Raw genomic sequence first — 5,785 nt, 5'->3', positions numbered from 1 at the left:
GAGGAGGCAGAGAAAACCAGATTAAGGGGCAAAGGGAGCAAAAATGAGAAGTCATAGGAAAAGTTCAGGAAGGTGACAGCTCTTGTGGAGAAATTGGGCAGGGTGGACCTGCTGGAGAGGAAGCTGTTGTCGGAGGTCCTGGAAACGAGCTCTGCCAGGGTGAGGGGATGGCTGCCGGGTTGACAGCAAGAAGGATGGGTTCAGGAAGAGAATAAATAGAGACAGCAGTCTGCACAGGCAGGATGGAGGCTGGGTTTTGCAGAAGAAAAAATGCAAGTGGAAATAATATCAAAGCTAGACTTAAGAGGGAGTGAGCAGGAAGAAGAGGAATACAGCCCTTTGATGGAAACCTTGAAGGACTAATTGATCTTGGGCAGGAGAGGCTGAAAGAAGCCAAAGCTGGTGTGAATAGTACAACTGTGCAGAAGAAAACACTCATTGCTCATAGCCTCCAGCGAAAACAGGACTGCGACCATTCAGTAGAGCCACAGGAGTCTACACAGGTCTTGGGGGGCCGGGTCTATCCGTTGTTTTTATCATCACTGTTCAGTGGCTCTGATTGCCAGAGACGGTGAGGAAATCAAGTGGACTCCACCTCATGGCGATCCCGTGTATTTTCTGAGCAGAACTGTGCTCTGTAGGATTTTCAGTGGTTGATTTTTTTTCCAAGCTAGATCCCAGGACTTGATTCCAAGGAGTCTCTGAGTAAACTCGAACCTCCAACCTTTTGGTTCGCAACAGAACTCATCAACCTTTTTGCACCACCGAAGGACTCCCAAACTGCAAGGAGTATCATTATTTTAGGAACCAATAAGAAAAATAGGAAGAAGGATGAAAGGAAGGAAATTTAAGTAAGGAAGGGATAGCCCTTGGTTGTAAGTTGCAAGCTGATTTCAGGGATATTAAAATGCAAAATTGTTCTAAACTGTATGTTAAAAGCCGTGAAATACAGTCTCATAAAACAACAAGTTAAGTTGTGCACATTTTCATAATAAAGTTTGATTTTGATTGCTTTCTAATGGTAACAGTATCAGGGAACCAAGGTGCTACAACAGGACTGTGCTAATCAGCTATATGTGACTGGCAAACAAAAGGGTGCTGGTGGCAGAGGGATGCACCAGTCAAACCAGTTCCTGCCCCGCTGATTTTGACTTCTGGCAACCCCCTCTGTAGTAGAGTAGAACTGAGCTCCACAGGAGTTTCAATGGTTGATGTTTCAGAAGTGGATTGCCAGGCCTTTCTTCTGGGACACCTCTGGGTGGATTCGAACATCTGTCCTTTTGTTACTTTTTGCTCAACACAGGGACTCCCAGAAGAATGAATTATTTTATAATGACAGCAATTTGGCAGATCAAATTCTCCCAAATAGATGCTAAAGTGTGTGTGTGTGTGGGGGGTCGATTAGAGAAATACTAAACTGACACAATGGAGCAGAGCAAGTACTTTCCAGCACTCAAGGTTCTGACTTCCCTCACCTGTCAAAAGGGAAGGAGGGTTTTACAAAAGTTGTTGTTGTTGTTGTTAAATGCTGTCTAGTCAGTTCCGACCCATAGCAACCTTGTACAGGGTTTTCAAGGAGTGGCTGGGGAGCTTGAACTACTGAACTTGGGGTTAGCACTTTCGATTAGCCGGTTTAAAGCAAACCTAGAGTACCTGCTAGATACTAGACATTTGAAACCGAGGCACGAAGTTTCTTAGACTTACAGAATATACAATCCAGGAAAAAAGATGGAATTTCTGCATCTGGGTCCTCACCTTTGACACATGAGTGCACGTGTTGTTTCCAGAGGCCCCCGGGTTCATGATCTCACCTTGGCTCTGCCAGTAACTGGATGAACATTGTGGGTAAGCTGCCTGGCTTCTCTGTAACTCCATTATCTTAACCATAAAATGAAGTCGTTAAACTGGAGGGCCTGTTAGTGTAAGTAGGAGTATAGAGGAAAAGATAGCACATGAAGCTTTGCTGGGATTATTATCCTTGAATGTGGGATAATCAAGACCTCTTGAGGAATTCTTTAAATTTTCTAGTTAATACTAACCCCTTCAAAATTATGGTGAAACCTATGAACTCTACTCCTGAAAAATAAGCATATTCACATAGTCACAAAATATTACATGCAATTTCAGGGGGCATGGATATCTAACGACTGACCATGTTGTTGTTGTTGTTGTTGTTAAGTGCCGTGGAGTCGGTTCCAACTCATAGCAACCCTACACAGGGTTTCCGAGGCTGTGAATCTTTACAGGAGCAGAAAACCTCATCTTTCTCCCGTGCAACCGCTGGTAGTTTCAAACTGCTGACCTTGAGGCTCGCAGCCCGATTCATAACCACTACGGTACCAGAGCTCCTTAACGACTGACCATAGGTGCCCCTAAAAGATTCATGAATTTCAGATTAAGAACATTTAATCTTAATGAACTTCAGATTAAGAACCTTGGAGATGAGGAAACTGAGGCCCAGAGCAGGAAAGGGACAATAGAGAGAAAGACAATGATGCTCTGGTCTGACTTAGAAAGAAGGAAAGAAATTGTGTTTGTAAGTACAGACCCTCTTGCCCACTCTGTGATGTTATTACTATATTGTCAGCTGCTATTGGGTCTGTGGAGTCCTGGTGTGGTGCTGTGGGCTAATACGTCAGACTGCAAAGTCATTTGAACTGCAAGGTCAGTGGTTCAAGCTCACCAGCTGTTCCTTGGAAACCCTATACAGGGTCACTATGGGTTGGAATTGACTTCATGGCACTTAACAACAACAACAACATTGGGTCTGAACTCATGATGATCCCATGGATAACAAGATAGGAACATTCAGAAGTAGTTAACTTGGTTTGGGATCAATTAGTCCAAGGGACCAATGGAATATGTGCACATCAGTCATCACAACTCTGAGACCAGAAGAACTAGATGATGCCTGACTACCACTACCAAATTGCTCTGAAAAGAATCACATTAGTAGGTCCCAGATAGAGTGGCAAAAAATGTGGAACAAAATCCAAAATTGTAAGTTAAAAAAACAAAACAAAACAGGCTGTCTGGTGAGAAAAAAACAGGAGGAACCCAAGACTATGGCTCTCAACCACCCTTTAGGTCTGGAGTAGAACTCATCCTGGTGACCCAATTTTCAGCCAAGCAGTAAGTAGACAGGTCTATAGGTAAGAGACAACAACACTAGTAAGGTATGCTCACTACAAATGATAGAATGGTTAAGCATTCAAAATTAAAAGGGCAACATTTACCTAAGGACAAAGTTGAGACTGGATGGAAAGGTGGGTGGACTGGTAAAAGGAAGTACAGGGAGGAAATGGGGTAACTGGTGTTGTTTGGAGGGGATTGCAATCATTAAGATAAATTAAACTGTATGATTTGTTGAATATAAACCTGATCATCTTGTCTGTAAACCTTTATTGAATTCACAATAAAAATTAGAAAAAAAAAAAATAAGTAGCTCACTAGGACTTTCTCTCTAGTTTATTAGTCTAAAAGCTCCACAGATACCCGTTTAGCCTCACAGCAATACGCAAGCCTCCACTGACAGATGGGCAGTTGTTGTGCATAGGTACACTGGCCAGGAAGGGCAACAAATCCAAGTCTCTAGATTTAGAAGAGTGAGTCGTATCCCCAAATCATCACTGTCCCTGTAGACTCTCGGAAAAGTGTTCCCAAAGATAGTTCCCTTTTTAGCTGGTGATGAAGGAAGGATGCATCCATGACAACTCAGGAAAATAGACTTAGGACTGGAAGAAACCTGATATTGACACAGGAAGTAAAATCTTTGGAAATTGTCTTAAAAAAAAAAAAAATTAGAAGATCTTCCTGCCCCCCCACCCCCACACACACACACTTGTTAATATCTCCAGACAACTTATCAACAAGGGAAGCAGGTACAGGAGATGGCCTGTATTTACAAGCTTAAGATGCAAAGTGGGGGAAGAAACCTTGTCTGAGCTCCTTGAAAGTATGGAGCCTGTCTGGTTCATCTCTGTTCCTGGTGTTGTAAGCAGTGCCTGGCAATCCTATGTGCTTTATACACTTGTACAGAATGCATGAAAGAGGATGCTTGGGGGTATAAGAATGGAGTAAAAAGTTCAAAAAGAATAGTAATATTAAAATCAAAGACGGATTGTCCAAAGTGCAGAAAGAGCTCAGTGCACAGAGAAAACATACAAACAGCCAAGGAAAGAGGAAGTCCGCTAGCTGCATGGGTGGTAGGTAGCTGCAAAGGGTCTGGAAAGTGTATAGATAGGGACTGCACCATCAGGTTGCCTTATTGCTCTGAGCAGCTAAAAATGCAGATGGATTGAAAAACTGTCTAGATGAAAAAGAAAATGGGAAGGAACTGGAGAGAAACCAGAGAAGGAAAAGGGATTTGATTTCCTTGGGGTTGTCCTAGAGGGCAGAACTAGGAGTTAAGAATGACCAAGAATTTCCTACAACTCTGAGGTTAATATCAGTTCAGCTTTAAAAATAACACTTAAACAAATGGAGTGGTCCCAAGATGACTTGGGCTGAATGAGATACCAACTGTAGAAATTACACTTGGCCACAAGTAACAGAGACCCTCCCATAAAATGAATTAAATCAGATAGGAGTTTATGTTTCTTACATATAAAAGAAGTCTAGAGATAGACATTCCCTGTTGCTCTGGATGCTCCATGATGCCATCAATGTCCCAGGTTTCTTCCATCTTTCTGCACTGTCATCCTTACTGCTGACTTTCCTTTTTAGGTTTCCTCATAGTCACAACATGGCAGTTGTGAACCTGCAACTAGTCTGGAATTCCATACTACATGGCACTAAAGGTCTGTTCCACAGTCTCTGCTCTAGTTAAGATGACCAACCACAGCTTCACAGCCAAACTCACAGCTCCTGCATGGTATTTTATAAAATCCATGCACACCAAGGGGCTCAGAAAAGCTGAACCTCAAAGATTTCTGCCAATTCATTCTTCATGAGTCCCTACACCAGTAGGGGGAGTCCTGGTGTGGCACTGTGGGATAATCATTGGACAGATAACTGCAAGGTTGGCTTCAAACCCTCCAACTGCTCTATGGAAATCCTACACAGGGTTGCTATGAGTCAGAACTGACTCAGTGACACTTAACAACAATAACAACAACAACAACAGGTGGGAGTGGGGACTGTGGAAAGAGAAGGGGTGGAGTCCAAAAGGAAGTCTTCCTTTAGAGTTCAGTCATGGAGCTCAGTTGGGCAAAAGCCTTCTATCCTTGGCCTGTCTCTCACTTTATCTAGATGTTTCTCCTCTACCCAACAGCCATTAATTCCCCTCTGGAGTTTTAACCGGGAATGGAGTGTGAGAGCTGAAAAACAGAATCCTGTCTTGCTTTCCTTCAGCTCTGCTTCCTTCTTCTCTTTGCTATCCCATCCAAATAAGAGATGGGGTGATAGGCAAAAACACTTACTTACTTGGTCCCTTATAAAGTTTTCCTGAAGCCCCTCTTTAATAACCTCTGTCTGCATCCTAGTGTGGTGCTGCGGGATAAGCACTGGACTGTAAGGTCAGTTTGAACTGCAAGGTGGTGGCTCAAACCCACCAGCAGCTCCTTGGAAACCCTATACAGGGTTGCTACAAGTCAGAACCAACTTGACGACACTTAACAACAACATCTTACTTACAGAACTAAGTTTCATGGCCAGCCCTACATGCATAAGAAGCTGGGAAACTGCCTAGCAGCAGGTGGGAGAGAAGGTTATGGCCTTGGTGACCACTCCACACTCAGGGCCATCATTGGCATTATATTCAAAGAGTGAAATTGTCACAAAGTTT

This window comes from Chrysochloris asiatica, unplaced genomic scaffold (genome assembly GCF_000296735.1).
Source record: "Chrysochloris asiatica unplaced genomic scaffold, ChrAsi1.0 scaffold00064, whole genome shotgun sequence".
Classification (NCBI taxonomy): Eukaryota; Metazoa; Chordata; class Mammalia; order Afrosoricida; family Chrysochloridae; genus Chrysochloris; species Chrysochloris asiatica.
This window is presented reverse-complemented; position numbering follows the sequence as displayed.